Here is an 18,924-nt window from a genome sequence, read left to right on the forward strand (position 1 = left end):
AACAAATGCACCTTTTTACAGTACCATACAACATAACACTCCACCAGAAAGAAAGGGGTTTCATGCACAGAAAAATAGAAGAAAAGAAACATTTTAATTGTAAATATGGCTCAACTCTTAAACGGTTAGTTTAACATCATATGAGTAAATTTAACACGGGCAACCTTACTGTGTGCAAATTAGGAGGTTTCAGATCCAGTCTGATTAGTTTATTGATGACATGCATGCTGGGATTAAATCCCTCATTGGCGAACATGGAATTCTGTATTTGTATAAAATGAGTTCCTATCCTGCAGTGGACTGACGTCCTGTCTGGGGTTTGTTCCTGCCTTTCATAAGATGTTTGCTGAGATTTTCCTTTTCACCTTGTTAAAGGATAGGTGGGTTTAGAAAATGGATGCATTTGCTTCTCTTAATGTGCAAATCATCTGAGAACTGAATATTGTTAGCTACCAATAAAATTACACAACAATTGAAGTTAATCTGAACTAATTTCTCTTTTTGAATATCAAAGTTGCTTGTACGGCTCTGTTCCACAATTCAGCCAATAACAAACTATTAAACAAGAGAGCCTGAGTGTGTTGGTGACATATACAAACATGTCCTCAATGCAAAAACACACTGAGCACTTCATATGTCGACTAACATCAGCCGCCTTTAACAGCATGTAGGGGTCCTGATGTCTGTATGGTGATAATAAATAATCCAAAGCCAAATGCCATCATCTTTGGTTGTAAAAGTTGGGAGCGTACCCTGGGTGGTACCCTATGCAGCATATGCCATTTAATGGATTGTCCAGCTTAACTCCATCGACCCTTTGATCACAACCCATATAGGAGGGGGCAGCTCACAGACTCTGAATGATCTTGGAATCTATTCCATTATCAATGCACAGAGTAAAACTATTAAAGAGAAAAGTGACATAACTTGTTAAAACTGGGTCTAAATTAATAGACACTGTACACAAAAAAGTGTATTGAGTCTATGTTCATAATAAGTCAGGGTCAGTATTGTTTAAAAAAATGCAGGTAAGCAAAATTTGCCACAATAGGTAACAACCTGCTTCATTTAAATATGAAAGTCGCTCCTGGCTATTTATGAAGTATGTGAAACCGACTGTTAGTGCCAAACAGAACAGACAACTTGGCCAACTGTACACCTCTACTTAAACAAAATTTTTCTTTTTTTTTTAAATTTTAAACCACATTCTTTCTCAGGGGGCGGCACGGTGGCGCAGTGGGTAGCGCTGCTGCCTCGCAGTTGGGACACCTGGGGAGCTGGGTTCGATTCCCGGGTCCTCCCTGCGTGGAGTTTGCATGTTCTCCCCGTGTCTGTGTGGGTTTCCTCCGGGCGCTCCGGTTTCCTCCCACAGTCCAAAGACATGCAGGTTAGGTGGATTGGCGATTCTAAATTGGCCCTAGTGTGTGCTTGGTGTGTGGGTGTGTTTGTGTGTGTCCTGCGGTGGGTTGGCACCCTGCCCAGGATTGGTTCCTGCCTTGTGCCCTGTGTTGGCTGGGATTGGCTCCAGCAGACCCCCGTGACCCTGTGTTTGGATTCAGCGGATTGGAAAATGGATGGATGGCTGGATTCTTTCTCAGGTTCCACACAATAAAATGATCAATTTCCATCCATCCATCCATCCATCCCGCTATATCTGAACTACAGGGTCACGGGGGTCTGCTGGAGGCAATCCCAGCCAACACAGGGCGCAAGGCAGGAAACAAACCCCGAGCAGGGCACCATCCCACCGCAGGGCGCACACACACACCCACACATGAAGCACACACTAGGGACAATTTAGAATCGCCAATGCACCTAACCTGCATGTCTTTGGGCTGTGGGAGGATACTGGAGTACCCGGAGGAAACCCACGCAGACACGGGGAGAACATGCAAACTCCACACAGGGAGGACCTGGGAAGCAAACCCAGGTCTCCTAACTGCAAGGCAGCAGCGCTACCACTGCGCCACCATGCCAACAGAATTTGAGGATAAAGCTGCTACAGTTGCTCCAGTTTCTTCAAAGCTGGCACAGGGCCCCCCAAACTGCAAAGAGAAAGTATCTTATTTTAGAAATGATAATGGCCCACCAACTTAAAGGAACCCTCCATCACTATCCGTGATCAGATTCCAACTTCACAAGGCACATTATTTAATCAAGAAACTTCCAACCAGGCTTCATTCCAATTCCCTACACATCCTTCCTCCTTGGTGTAGCATCCAGACTCCAAGCCTCTTGAGTAACAAATACACAAGGGTCCACCCCTTGCAATTCTGCCTCAAGTGCTGATGTCTGAGGTTCAATCCCTGAAAAGGGAAGCAAAAGTGAGTACACCTGATGAGCCCCAAGTAGGGCAAACACGTGTCATGTACTCTGTATTATTTGGCAGATACTATACTATATATAAAGATTTAACCAGGAAATGAGGAAATAGTTATAATTTGTTACTGACCCTCATTCTGACCTCACTCTGTTTCTCTTCTCAGTACTCAAATGTGGCACTTGGTGCCACGGTCAACCTGCCAAGTTGATTTGCCTGCCTAAGGTAAAGTCATCCCTGATGGAGGATCGCAGAAATCATGTGGTAGCTGGGTCCATTCATCGGATTGGCTGGCCCAGCGCTGTCTCAGCTGTGGAATGGCCAAATGGGGGAGGCAGCTTGATGGCTGAGGTCTCCAGGGGCCTCATGTATAACGCCGTGCGTAGAACTCACACTATAACATGGCGTAAGCACAAAAGCGGGATTGTGCGTACGCACAGAAAAATCCAGATGCAGGAATCTGTGCGCACGCATACTTTCACGTTCTTCTACTACATAAATCCCGATTTGCGTGAAAAGTAACGCACGTGCACGCGCCTTCTGTCCCGCCCCAACTCCTCCCAGAATTACGCCTCTTTGAATATGCAAATCAATATAAATAGCCTTCTGTGAAAAGACAATGGGAAAAGCACGGGAGAAAATATAAGAATTTCAGCGAATACCAAGTGGAGGCAAATGAAAAACGTACTATTTGTTGGTTTAAACAGTGGTATAATCAACAAAAGGAAGCTGATCGAGTGACAGTGTGTCGGAGAAACTCGAAGGCTCAACTTCACAAAGTCGCACAGTGCCCGAAATAAAAAAGAAATCACATATCAAAGTCGCCGTGAAAAAGCGAGTCGTAGCCCACCGTCTGAGTGTCATATGAAAGCTTATTAGGGTACAGACAAAAAAAAGGCACACAGTGGGGAAAAAAGCACGAAATGTCAACTTTAATCTCGAAATTTCCACTTTAATCACTTTAATTATTATTTTGCCATTAAAGTAGAACATCTTAAACTTCATCTTAAAATCGTTTAATTTACTAGTTTCTCAAATCCTATTGTAACTAAAGTGGCATGTTAAATGCTTTGTTCTGTATTTGATCTTCTATGTGCTCTGTGTATGAATCACTACCTGCTTTTTAAACGGGCTTTCTCTTTCTCCGACGGGACACATACTCCATTACATTCTTGATATTACAGCTCTCTGAATAATTAAAATACTGAGATGTATACGTGATATCTTTTTCATGATGATAGGAATGAAAGCATGTTATTAAACATGGGAACACGGTGGCGCAGTGCTTGTTCATGTCTCACGCAAGAGGCTTGCTGCGCCATGCGCAACCTTCAGTTAAATAATTTATCACAGCAGTACTGTCTCTTTCAAACGTACTAACCTCCAATTCCTGTCCTTACTTTTCTTTCTCCAAAAACTCAATCGCCACACAATAAGCTATGTAATAGACGTGAAGCCATCTGTAAGCTTAGAACTTCGATTCTTCAAAACTTTTAAGGAACATTGAAATATCTTAGTAGTACGTGTTTAATTATTATATCCGTCAATCTTTCCAGTGTCGCGTCAGCACCAGCAAGAATACAATGCAAGGCAGGAACAATTACTGAACTAGCTAGCGCTGCGGCACCGTGTCCTCACATGTTTAATTATTAACAATACAGATTATTTAAATGAAGTTAAAGTTTTATCTGTATAATATAATCAACATGTTTTGCTGCATTTCGTCTTAGAAATGAATACCGTCATCACATGTAAATACGCGCTTTATAAAGTGGCGCAGGTTGTGCAATATTATAACTGTAGTGCAAGTTTACAGTGGGGTAATTGTACTTATAAGTCCAAATATTTCTACAAGGAGCACTTGATGGACTGATTTAGTGCGTTTAGAGTTCTTGGGATGAAACTGTTTCTAAACCGCGAAGTCCGTACAGGGACTAAAGCGTTTGCTGTGGCTCAGGCAGCATCTGCTTCATGCTGTGTACCGATAATTCTCTTTCCAATCAGCTGCTGCTGTGATTTCCCACTCAGATACAGTAATATAAATACTCTGAGTGGTGCAGTGAGAGTAATGTGGAAAAAGATGATCTGCTGTGGCAGCCCTTAACGGGATCAGCTGAAAGAACATGCAGTGAGAGTTACAACGCTAAAGCAGTTATGGTATTTGGAAAACTGTGGCTATTCCCTGGACCATTATATTGCTACAGGTTAATTACAATCTGATGCATTACACTAATAAACAATATACAGTTAATTTCAGTGTATTTATAAAGCCGCGCCAGGAATGTGGATTTAAGAAAGAAAGAGTGATCACACAGGAACAGTAGCACTGCTTTGACACTGGGTGCCGCCAGTCTGCAAAACCGGGCGGATAAATTGCGTACGCCAAGGAATGAGTTACCGTGGAAATGTGCGTGGCTTTACGCCAAGTTTAGGTTTTATACATCGCGATTTGAGCGTGGAAAGGTTCGTACGCAACATTTCTGTGCGTACGCACCGTTTATACATGAGGCCCCAGGACTCTAAACAAATCCAAATCATATTATGTGATATCATCTACTGTTAAGAGAAGAGATTGGATGATGTGGAGATAGTGAATCAGGAAGTGTGATGGATTAGCAAGGATGAAATAAGGACAACTATGTAGAGGATGAAAAATGAAAAGGCCGTTGGTCCAGATGACATACCTGTGGAAGCATGGAAGTGTGTTAGGAGAGATGGCAGTGGAGTTTTTAACCAGATTGTTTAATGGAATCTTGGAAAGTGAGAGGGTGCCTGAGGAGTGGAGAAGAAGTGTACTGGTGCCGATATTTAAGAGTAAGGGGAATGTGCAGGACTGTAGTAACTACAGGGGGATCAAATTGATGAGCCATAGCATGAAGTTAAGATAAGATAAGATAAGAACTTTATTTATCCAGAGGGAAATTCTTTTGTCATATACATGCTCAGTGCAACAAGAGGAATAAAGAAAGGTAGTAAAGAGTTTAAAAAGAACAGTAGTAATAATGCAAACAGAATAACAAAATAACTCTAAACAAAGTAACAAATAACTATAACTAATCGTTTGTATTATAACTGTACAGTAATCCCTCGCTATATCGTGCTTCGCCTTTCGAGGCTTCACTCCATCGCGGATTTTATATGTAAGCATATTTAAATATATATCGCGGATTTTTCGCTGCTTCGCGGGTTTCTGAGGACAATGGGTCTTTTAATTTCTGGTACATGCTTCCTCAGTTGGTTTGCCCAGTTGATTTCATACAAGGGACGCTATTGGCAGATGGCTGAGAAGCTACCCAGCTTACTTTTCTTTCTCTCTCTTGCGCTGACTATCTGTGATCCTGACGTAGGGGGTGTGAGCAGGGGGGCTGTTCGCACACCTAGACGATACTGACGCTCGTCTAAAAATGCTGAAAGATTATCTTCACGTTGCTACCTTCTGTGTGCAGCTTTTAAGTATGCTGCACGGTGCTTCGCATACTTAAAAGCTCAAAGGGCACGTATTGATTTTTTTTATCTGTCTCTCTCTATCTCTCTCTAACTCTCTCTCTCTCTCTCTGCTCCTGACGGAGGGGGTGTGAGCTGCCGCCTTCAACAGCTTTGTGCCGCGGTGCTTTGCATACTTACAAGCCAAACAGCCCTATTGATTTGTTTGCTCCTTTGAAGAGGAAGATATGTTTGCATTCTTTTAATTGTGAGACAGAACTGTCATCTCTGTCTTGTCATGGAGCACAGTTTAAACTTTTGAAAAAGAGACAAATGTTTGTTTGCAGTGTTTGAATAACGTTCCTATCTCTCTACAACCTCCTGTGTTTCTGCGCAAATCTGTGACCCAAGCATGACAATATAAAAATAACCATATAAACATATGGTTTCTACTTCGCAGATTTTCTTATTTCGCGGGTGGCTCTGGAACGCAACCCCCGCGATGGAGGAGGGATTACTGTATAACTAATTTGTGCAAAGCAACAAACAACTATAACTAAAACTATAACAGATATAATAAAACAACAGATTATTAGTGCAAGTGGTTATGAAAAGTGACTTAGTGTTTGTGCCATGAATAAATGAGATAGCAGCATGTGATGATGGGATGAAACAAACATTCAGTAACATACAGATGAGTAAATAAAAAAAAACGAATGAGACCTAATGACAAAAATTCTGAAAAAGATCACCTACAGAATGAGGAAGAGTTATACAGTCTTATTGCCACAGGTAGAAAGGATTTCCTGTGGCGTTCGGTTCTGCATTTGGAGGCAATGAGTCTTTTGCTGTGTGTGCTCTGATGACCCATCAAGGAGGCGTGCATGGGGTGAGAGGGGTTGTCCATGATACCGAGAAGCTTTTTCAGCATTCTCCTCTTAGACACCTCCACCAGGTTCTCCAGTCTGACACCCAGGACAGAACCAGCCTTTTTAATCAGCTTGTTCAGCCTGTTGGCATCAGGTGTCTTCACCCCACTGCCCCAGCACACAGCTGCAAAAAACACCACGCTCTCTACCACAGAGTGATAGAATAGTCAGCATTTTCCTACAGACATTGAAAGACCTGAGCCTCCTCAGTAGGTAAAGCCGGCTCTGCCCTTTCTTGAAAACCGTGTTGGTGTTCTTGGACCAGTCCAGTTTACTGTCAATGTGTACCCCCAGGTACCTGTAGTCCTCAACCACCTCAACATCCGTTTCTCTGATGGTGACAGGGGTGGGAAGAGGAGCCTGCTTCCTAAAGTTCACAACCAGTTCCTTTGTCTTTGTGATGTTTAACTTTAAATGGTTCAGCTCACACCACTCCACAAAGCTGTCCACCACCCTCCTGTATTCATCCTCCTGTCCATCCCTGATACAGGCCACAATGGCAGAGTCATCAGAGAATTTCTGCAGGTGACATGACTGAGACCTGTACCTGAAGTCAGACGTGTAGAGGGTGAAGAGGAAGGATGATAGGATAGTTATGGGAAAGAGTAGTGGAAGCTTGGTTAAGAAGTGAAGTGATGATTAGTGAGCAGCAGTATGGTTTCATGCCAAGAAAGAGCACCACAGATTTGATGTTTGCTCTGAGGATGTTGATGGAGAAGTATAGAGAAGGCCAGAAGGAGTTGCATTGCGTCTTTGTGGACCTGGAGAAAGCATATGACAGGGTGCCTCGAGAGGAGTTGTAGTATTGTATGAAGAAGTTGGGAGTGGCAGAGAAGTATGCAAGAGTTGTACAGGGTATGTACAAGGAAAGTGTGCATTCAAGGTGGAGGTGGGATTACATCAGGGATCAGCTCTGAGCCCTTTCTTATTTGGAATGGTGATGGACAGGTTGACAGACAAGATTAGACAGGAGTCCACATGGACTATGATGTTTGCTGAGGACATTGTGATCTGTAGCGATAGTAGGGAGCAGGTTGAGGAGACCCTGGAGAGGTGGAGATATGCTCTGGACAGGAGAGGAATGAAGGTCAGTAGGAACAAGACAGAATACATGTGTGTAAATGAGAGGGAGATCAGTGGAATGGTGAGGATGCAAGGAGTAGAGTTGGCAAAGGCGGATGAGTTTAAATACTTGGGATCAATAGTACAGAATAACGGGGAGTGTGGAAGAGAGGTGAAAAAGAGAGTGTAGACAGGGTGGAATGGGTGGAGAAGAGTGTCAGGAGTAATCTGTGGCAGACGAGTATCAGCAAGAGTGAAAGGGAAGGTTCTACAGGACGGTAGTGAGACCAGCTATGTCATATGGGTTGGCACTGACCAGAAAGCAGGAGACAGAACTGGAGGTAGCAGAGTTAAAGATGCTAAGATTTGCACTGGGTGGGATGAGGATGAATAGGATTAGAAACAAGTACATTAGAGGGTCAAGTTGGATGGTTGGGAGACAAAGTCAGAGAGGTGAGATTACATTGGTTTGGACATGTGCAGAGGAGAGATGCTGAGTATATTGGAAGAAGGATGCTAAGGATAGAACTAACAGGGAAGAGGAAAAGAGGAAGGTCTAAGAGAAGGTTTATGGATGTGGTGAGAGAAGACATGCAGGTGATGGGTGTAACAGAACAAGATGAAGAGGACAGAAAGATATGGAAGAAGATGATCCACTGAGGCAACCCCTAACGGGAACAGCTGAAAAAAGAAGAATAAGAAGAAGAAGATTGAGTATGTGTTCTGTTCTGTGTATTGTATTGTATTGACCCCCTTCTTTTTGACACCCACTGCACACCCAACCTACCTGGAAAGGGGTCTCTTTTTGAAGTGTTTCTTCCATTTTTTCCCTAAAAGGTTTTTTTTTGGGAGTTTTTCCTTGTCTTCTTAAAGAGTCAAGGCTGGGGGATGTCAATAGGCAGGGCCTGTAAAAGCCCATTGCAACACTTCCTGTGTGATTTTGGGCTATACAAAAATAAATTATATTATATTATATTGTATGTGTTGTTCATATTTTTTACTCTCAGATTTATCTATGACTGAGAGTACATGAGTGGACCTTGTGGTGGACTAGTGTCCCATCTAGGACTGCTTTCTTCATCCTCTGGGAATGCTGTTACACCCAAATAGATCCTGACCCAGATTTTCTGTTACCATGATGCTGATAATCAGGTGAGAAAACAGATTGATTGATGAATTATATGAGAATTAAACAATGATGAAGTTGGTTGGTCTCATAAGGTTAAATTGTCCCTAAAGTTAAGGGTGTGTGTGTTTATTCTGTGATGGACTGACACCCTGTCCAAGTGTTGTCCCAGCCTGTGCCTGTTTCTTGATGAGATAGGCTTCATCTTTCCCACAACCGTTCCCTTTTATGCCATAGCGCTACTACAACTACAGCAGCCTATTACCTGATGAAAATTACCTTAAATGTTTTTATTTTATCCATTCATTTTCTTGAACCACTTATCCAAGGCAGGGTGATCACACACACTAACTACACTCATAAATATAAAGGTACCATAGGGGAACCATTTTTGTTTCCCAAAAGACCCATCCAATTGAACATTCCAGCAGGAACCCTTTATTTATTTATATCTGTAACAATCTCCATACAGTAAAAAACTGGAATAACAATGGCTCCTGATTTTAAAAGGACTCTTGCTATATATACATATGGATGTGTAACACAGTCTAGGTTTTGTTAATTTGTTAGTGCCCTGCTAGGTAGCCAAGAGTAAAGATTTCAGTTTTTTTCAAAACACAAATAACCAACTTCATATGCAAAGAGCCCTTCTCAGAATTAAATTAAATGAAATTAAAAATTAAATTAAAGAAAAACTGTGGTGGGTTGGCACCCTGCCCGGGATTGGTTCCTGCCTTGTGCCCTGTATTGGCTGGGATTGGCTCCAGCAGACCCCCGTGACCCTGTGTTCGGATTCAGTGGGTTGGAAAATGGATGGATGGATGGAAATTAAAGAAAAAGCATTTTTAAGAATTAATTAAATGCCATGTCGTTGCATGTCTTTGTACTGTGGGAGGAAGCTGGAGCACTGGCATACAGGGAGAAAATGCAAACTCCATGTAGAGAGAACCACAAGACGCTCAACGTACTTGTTATAAAGCAGCAGCTCTATCGCTGTGCCACCATGTAACTTTTAGTTTATACAGTATATGGAAATTATTGTTTTTCATAAATGCAAATACAATTGAAAAAAACAAAAATCCAAGGACACATCCGTTCAAAATGGAAATGGTGCTTTTTAAACATATCACATTGACTAAAAAGTAAAAAAATAAAATAAACTGCAAAAACTTTAGAGATATGCAAGATCTTGAGTGCATTTGTGTCATTTTTTTTATATATATATCTCAATTTAATTTTTCCCCCACTTTTCTTAATTTGATACAGCTAATGGATAAATACAGTATGTGCTTGTTTTAGTAGTAAAAATGTTTGAACAAAACTGAATTGCAGTTGAATTCAAAATGTGCATGCAAACGCTATCTTCGATGTTAATGAACAGGGATAAATCAGAAGACAGAAGAACGGGGATATGTTGAAATAATAATAATAATATAATAATAATAATAATATTTTTTAGTTGTTGTTGAATACGTTCAATGGTAGTAAATCAGCCTGAAGCCCTAAATGAGTACAAAATCAGTAAGAATTGAGAGATACGCCTTTGCTTGAAGATTCTCTCTTTTTCTTTCTTTCTCTTTCATTCTTGTCACGCCACATTTTTTAAAAAACAAAGTGCAATTTTTGTATTCAGTAAAATTATTATTCCAGAAATAGGAGTGTCATTTAAAAGCAAAACCTATTAATATGGAATTTGCCCATAAATAGGGTTGTACGAAGAAACGAAAGTTAAACTTGGGAGAAACCTGAATATTGGTTGAATTTCACTTTTGAAACTTTTAAAACAATCAGCGGAGCGATTTGTGCCCAGTAAAAATGTAAGTAATGTTTAAAAAGTGGGTTTTTGTTCAGTTAGTTAACAGTATGAATTACGCCGTCCAAAGACAATGAGGGGGCGGCTTTGTTTATGCTGCTTACGTATGAGGGGCCAAACAGGCTATAAATCATATATTTCTGTTTGTAATCTATTGGTTTACGTGTGAACACTATTGGTTTATGAATATTTACTATCGGTTTGTGTGCGTACAATACTAGTTTCATTCATATGAACTATATTGGTTTGTGTCCGTATATTATCGGTTTGTGTGTGAACTATATCCATTTGTATGTGCATACCACTGGTTTGCATATAAACTATATTGATTTGCGTGTGTATATCACTGGTTCCAGTACGATTTGTTATTGGTTTGTGAGTGAACTGCATTGGTTTACGCTTGCATGTTATCGGTTTGCATATGAACTATATTGTCTTGTGTTCTGTGTCACAGGTGTCTGGTCACACTTATAGGTAATCTAACTTAGACACCATTAAAATATCCGACTACGCCACCCAGTTTTATTAAGAGACTGGGAACTCCTGAAATTTACCAATAATAGCACAAAGGTTTCTTTAAATTGGGCGGTGAGTAAACACACAATGAAAGACACAACAGTAATTTTAGAAAAAAGCAACAGTAAGTTCTGTTAAACAAAACAATATAAGGTACATTAAAAAGATGAACGAACATAACAAAAACTAAACATATCAGGAATCAATTTTCCTTTTTTTAAAAGGAAAATACACAGTCCACCCTCTAAAAGTCCGTTAAAAACAAGAATTGGAGGATAAAACCTTTAGTGGTGCAGAGTCCAGTTTGGGCACTGTGTTACCCCAACACTTAATTGTTCAACTGTCCATGGATGCACTCTGTTCCCCGGCAGAAGTTGTGTCAAATTGTTGACTCCCTGTCAACGTCTCTTCGTTGTTCCTTTCTCTTCCATTCTGGGCTCCTTGTGTGGCTGGGACCTAGGCACACCTCATTCCTCGTCTGTCAGCTTCGCTTGGTCCTCTCATGCGGCTTCCCTCTTTCGCTGGACCCACAACTGGCGTCTCCTTGTGGAGCTGTCTCTTCCTCCCTGGAAGTAAATGTTGCCGTCCTTGTGCCTCACGTCGTGCCAGCCAGGTACCCTTGTCTGCCTGCGAGTCCCTGTGCCCTGTCCGAGTGTCTTGGCAGCGTTTCCTGTGGACTCTCCCCCCGCCTTCTGCTGCCAGGAGTTTTTATCTACTTCAGCCCCTGCCATTATCAGTTCTGGACAATCAGATTAAACAATGGTACATCTGCATTTCCTGGGTTTAACAATTAATGAAAACACAAGTTAAAAAAAGGAATTGTTACCAATCATGAATAAGTACAGATATGCTGATTAGAAACCAATATTTCCAAGTCAGGTAAATACAGACATCCTCCAAGGCCAGACTTCAAAGCGGCGACTCCTTTGCAAGACAGTAAATACTTACACAAACAATCCTGACACAATCAGTAACTGGATTATCCAGGATCCTCCAAGGAAGCAGCAGTTCTGTTATCACACGTGGTATTGTTTGTAAATCTCAACCAGCCATAAACTTCAAAGTGGTGACTCCTTTGCAGTACAGCAAATAAATACATCCTGCAGACAGCCTTTTAACTTTGCACCCCCCAGTCCCAACAATAGGTGCCTAATGGAACCACCCAGTGCACCAAAAAATGTCCCCCTCTGACATCTGTGTCGGTCTAACAATGGATTTGCGTATGCACTATATTGGTTTCATGCACGTCTTATACTGGTTTCATGTGGGTAACCTGTCGATTTTGCGCTTGAACTCTATTGGTTGTATGTGTGTACTATGTCGGTTTCGCGTATGAAACATATTGGTTATGCGCGCACACCCTATCGCAACTCTGTGTATGAACTATATCGGTTCTGCGTGTGAACTATAATGTAGTGATGGGCCACTCGATACTGAGGTTTCAACACTGTGTCGAGCTTTCGAAGCACTGGAGATCGAAGCGCCGCTTCGAGGCTTGCTTCAAATGCGCCCGTCACATGATTTTATGGCACACTAGCATAATGACGTCATTAATATCTGCGCAGTCAGCAGTCGATTTGGTCACTCACTAGTCTGCCGAAGTTCTTTGGCTCAAAGCGTTAAAGCGGTTGTTTCTGCTACAACAATAGGGTGTGCTCACCCGAGTTCAAATCCTAATTGGGGCTCGCATATGTTGAAGTAAGCATTTTGTATAAAACAGTTAAGTAGTACTTGTCTGAAAGTTAACAAATATATTTTGGAGACATTATGAACGATTTACATGGGGCACATTTTTCCTTGGTGTGGAATCGTGTCCACCTAGAATCTGTAACAAATTAATGAGTATATTTTGCGTAAGGTAGCAAGTATTATAACAATCCAGAATCTACTCTACCCCATGTTGATCATATCAGAGAGGCTAAGAAACGCTTCACTAAAGCCGACGTGGTCATTACACCAGTATATGCGCAAGACACTCTCAATAAACGTTTTTACTATTCAGTGATTCCCAGATCTGTAGCTGATTTGTATTATTGACTTCCAAAAAGCAATGTGAGTAAAAGCGTGTGCTGCATAACTAATTAGAACCGTCTTTAAAACAGAATTAGTGCCATCAACAGTGTTTTCTGCAATTTTAGGAAAGCCTCAGATTTCTGCATTAATGAGACAAAAAAGATGTAAAGAAACTTTGCGAATTCATCCAGAGGTGAACATAAAGATCACTCAAGTACTGACAAGAAGGAGCAGCTGGATAAGCACATCTGGAGCCAAACTTTCGAAAAAGCACCTGACTTTGTCAGTAACATCCTTTCCTTCTGAATGCATCTTATTAAAGGCTGCGGGGGTTAGGGGGGTTCAATAAGTAATCCTCCAAACTGCAACACAACAGATAAATCATTGATATAAATAGAATTGCAGATAGAGTAAGCTTTTGTCGTTTCTGTATTCTTAAACCATCTTCCAGTTCCACAATCCCCCGCAGTCACTGTCACATTTAACGTCCCCTGCTCCTTACCTGTCTTGTTACCCAAAGCATCAACGCTCAGTTTCATTCAAGGCTTTACTGTCCTTCCTTTCATAGACATAAAATAAGACACACATTTCCTCTACATACGTGTCCAATAATAATGGTAAACTGGCAGGAACGAGAAAAAGCACAAGATGGGAATATTCATGACAAGAGCCTTGGCATCAGGGTGAGAATGTGCCTTGTCACCCATTACGTGAGCTCGTCTGCCACCCCTCAGTTGCACAGGCACACGTTACACGGGCAAATGCAATGGAGAATACCGACAATGTACACCTTCAGAAGTGGAATAAATCGACTGTATAAGTAGAACATTTCAGATAAACTATGAATTTTGTTAATCATAAACAATGCAACATAACTATTATATGTGTTGTTACTTTTTATTTATTCTCACCAAACATTACATATCTACATGGGAAATGAACAAGGGTAATATGTTTATAATCATTCTCACTAAAATACACTGTCAAAATATATTAATGAGCAAACTGAGACACATTGGCCTTTAGGAAATATCAAAAAGCGTGTGCGCTGTCATTTAGGACAGAATGCATTGTTAAAGTCACGCACTCTCTACTGACACGATGTCACGCAAAAAAAAGAAACAGCACAGTCCATGCAAACTCATATCCTCCTTGGTTTTTGACCTTATGATTAATTGTCAATATCAAATCAATAAAGTCATTTTAAGAAGATGACAAGTCTGCTATAGTCAGTTCAATTAATGCACCTTTTAAAAAGTTTGCTTATACAGAATATAAAACAGAATCTCAATGATGCGGGACTCACGAGTAGTAACGAATAATATGTGACACTGAGAAATTATAATTCCTAATAACGGGAACAAGTAAAAACTACAATTTCCTAAAACGGACACTGTAAATGTAGGCATTTCAATAAATAATTTAGGAGACTTGTGTGTGCATTTCAATACCAATTTAAGAACTACGTAGGCTACCTGTTGTACTATAAACGGTACCTCAAGCAGCACTTAACAGTAAATAGTCTAACAGGACAATGACGGACTGAAACGAAGATGCTGCACCGCTACAATAAAGGTTCACACTGTCATTCTGCATGTTTAGAAGGCGCTGATTGGCTGAAACTGTTTATAGCGAATTGTCTCAAATTGGTAGTGCTGTATAGCGATCAGAAACGAAAAGACACATTTAGGCATGCTGCACAGTAGTTTGTTTTTCTACAATACAAATTCAGTACGACACCAGGGTCTCCAAACACACAAACATGAAGCTTATTACGTTTTACAGTGAAACTCTTTACATACACAATATAATTAGGGACGTGTGCCCCCTGCCTGACTACGGCGGCCCAACCTTCCCTCGACAGCTCGATTCGCTTGCTATCCGTCCAAGCTGAAAATATTGTTAAATGGAGGAATTGAAAAAAAAACTTTCATAAGTGGAGGATCAATGACGCGAACCCCTGGTGTTTTTACTGAGAGACAGTTGCAATACCATTGAGCCACCTAATCAGGATAACTAATGTGCTTCGCACAACTGAACTAATACTACTGTTCTTACTGCGGCGGATGTGGAAATATGTTGATTGACATATACACGTTAAATTGGTTTAATTGACACGAGATTATCATTGTTGTATTCTCCTAATGAAGACAAAAAAACTATATCTAAACATGTATACTATATGACGTACGGTTTTGAACAAAATTAAGCATTCCACAAAAAGGTTGCACAATTTACCTAATCTTTTTATATATTATAAAGATGATATATGACAATATATCTTTGACACTATGTATCAGACAAAGGAAATCACAGCAATCCACAAGAACAATAATTACTTCTCAGCAACTACCTGAATTGTAGTTTAACTATATCAACTGAAGTGTGTAATGTCAATACGAATTACAAAATATAACTAGAGAGTTAAGTGTCAGAAAAATTCTCAAAATATAGAGGTCAATGCCTTTGAGTGTGCTGAGGCTTCACAAAGATTCAGTAACCAGTGACCATGTCTGCTCAAGGCTTCGAAGCCCTATCATGCTCCAATCTCAGTACTACGCATGTCTGAGGCTTCAGAGCCCCGTCATGAGCTCAGTACCATGCATGTCTGAGGCTTCAAATCCCCGTTCGAAGCCCGTCATGACACAATCTCAGTACTACGCATGTCTGAGGCTTCGAATCTGCTCGAGGCTTTGAAGCCTCAGTTAACCCAATGCGCGTGTCTGAGGCTTCGAATCTGCTCGAGGCTTCGAAGCCTCAGTTAACCCAGTGCGCATGTCTGAGGCTTCGACTCTGCTTGAGGCTTCGAAGCCTCAGTTAACCCAGTGCGCATGTCTGAGGCTTCGGAGCCCCATCGTGATCTCAGTACTACGCATGTCTGAGGCTTCGTAGCCCTGTCATGAGCTCAGTACTACACATGTCTGAGGCTTCGAAGCCCCGTTTGAAGCCCATCATGACGCAATCTCAGTACTACGCATGTCTGAGGCTTCGAATCTGCTTGAGGCTTCGAAGCCTCAGTTAGCCCAATGCACATGTCTGAGGCTTCGAATCTACTCGAGGCTTTGAAGCCTCAGTTAACCCAGTGCGCATGTCTGAGGCTTTGGAGCCCCATCATGATCTCAGTACTACGCATGTCTGAGGATTCGGAGCCCCATCATGATCTCAGTACTACGCATGTCTGAGGCTTAAAATCCCCGTTTGAAGCCCATCATGACGCAATCTCAGTACTACGCATGACTGAGGCTTCGAATACCCATCATGATCTCAGTACTACGCATGTCTGAGGCTTCGGAGCTCCGTCATGATGCAATCTCAGTACGCATGTCTGCTCAGTGCTTCTAACAAAGCTTGATGATTCCAGTGTGCATGTCTGCTTAGTGCTTCGAATCATAATTCATCGAGCTCCAGTTTGAAGTACATATGGCATCAACAGAGTTCAAAAACTCGACAGAATTCACATTGAAATGAATGTTTGTGGATGATCCATACATGTTAAATGATTGTTCCCGATAATACTTTGTGGCAAAAAATAAATTATAAATTATACATCATACAAATGCCGACTTGTAGAATGCATAATGCTGCAAAGAAGAGCTTTAGTAATACGGGTTGATGACACATCTCTCACTATAACACTCTCATAAATATCCATTCTTCTCCTCATGCAACATTTTCATGCAACACTGAACGTATGTCATATAGTATACATCTATATATAATATTGTCTTCATTACATACATACATACATACATACATACATACATACATACATACATACATACATACATACATACATACATACATACATACATACATACATACATACATACATACACCCTGCTGAAAACAATAGTGGTGCAGCGGTAGCGTTGCCGCTCCATAATAAGGCTTTCTTGGGTTCAGGTCCCACGTCCACCCATTGTGACCCAAAAGAGTCTGTTTTTCTTTTTTTTTTCCATTTAACAGCAAATTCCGAGAGCGAGCAAGGCGAGAACACTAGTAAAGATCTATGAAATGGAAATGGGCATCTTGTGTTATATCTATAACAAAAAAAATATTTGAGTGACGATTTCAACTGTTATTGTAGTTGTTGATGGCGGGTTTAGCGGTTTAAAATTTTAAATATTAAATTAATAAGGTGGAATGTGTTCTTACTTTGAGTGTTGGGGGTGGGGGGGAGCTACACGGTAAATGTGTCAGTAACTGGGTTTGCGCCTCTATAACTGGAAGATTGCTTAGGAGTGATACAGACTGGACAACTATATGTTTTATGAAATGTTTTATTATTGCACTGTGCTGTTACTAAGTCAACTTTTTACTGATCACCTGTCCGGACCTTGATGATGTGTTCACGAAGGAGGGATGCTGCTGTTAAAACCAAATGCTTTTTCGGCAGCAGGTCCAGATGTGTTTATCCCGCTGCTTTTTGTTGTTGCTTCAGCACTCAAGAGGATCTTTAGTGCCGACCTTGATACATGCACTGCTCACCTTGGAGTGTCCCGTGTGTGTCTGTGTGTCGGTGTGCCGGTGACTGATCTGCGCTGTGTCTCTTAGCCTCTCTGATGTGCTCCGGATTGACACCTTTGAATGTTTGGTGCAGCAGAGCAAATTCAACCTGATTAACCAGAGTGGGTTTGTTATCACCTTATTCAGTGGAGGGGTTCATGGACGTCAAATGGCGATGAATAGAAGATGAATTAATGTAAATACGTGAGCTGCCTTACGCAATTAGTCATCGCATTTTGATGGCGATTCTAAGTGGGGATGATTCCCGAACAGATGTCTTATGTGATCCTTCCACAGTATCTCTCAAAATTATTTAGTTCAAATTGGTTATAAAGATTTCACTCTTGATTATTTTTTTAAATATTATTAATTATGATGAGTCTTTAGTTCAGATCGAACTCGGGCTAGCACTACGCTCAGAATTTGAAAAGCAACCACCTTAGTTAATTGAGCCACTGACGGCGTCTTTTCTTCGTAGCGAACTCGTTACTTTTGAACTCCAAAAAAATGTTGTAAAGTATTAATAAATGAAATATGTCAATACTTGATCGAATAATAACATCTGTGATTTAAGGATTTCACCTTTCCTTTCTCAAATGTGCTTACCTATATCATGGCAAAGTACAGGGATAAACCTTTATTTTCTGTCTACTCCGTTTAAATTAAGTCAGACCAAAGAAAACATTTAAGGCTATTAAATGTGATCTCAAGAAAAGATGTGGGTTAATTATAATACTAATAACAGGAGTGATTATAATAATACAGTGCAAAAGTAAATACTAATTGAAAGAGCCGGGAATCCATGAGGTGAGGCGTCTTATGTTGTTTAACTCTTGCTATCGTATAGTGCCTTCTGTCTGTCGGCGTTAGTTATATTTATATTTTTTAGACATCAGACACTAGAAGCTGCTGACGAACCCTTCTCTTCGTTGTCAGTCTGTAGCTGCGAAAAAATAAAAGCAATAACAGTTGTAACAGACGTCATTGAAATGGATCATAAGTTTGTGTAACGTTAATGAAAATGGCCAGGAGGTGTCACTAGAGAGGTGAGTGTCAAATGCTTCGAAGCTTCGATACGATTTCTGACACAATTGCTTCAAACGTGTTGATGCTTCGTGAGGCTTCACTCCGCCCATCACTACTATAATGGTTGTTCACGTGATCTTCAGAGGAAATGGGCGGGGCAAGAAACAGGAACTCAAGGTCCAGTAGAGTC

Source organism: Erpetoichthys calabaricus, chromosome 16, assembly GCF_900747795.2.
Source record: "Erpetoichthys calabaricus chromosome 16, fErpCal1.3, whole genome shotgun sequence".
NCBI lineage: Eukaryota > Metazoa > Chordata > Cladistia > Polypteriformes > Polypteridae > Erpetoichthys > Erpetoichthys calabaricus.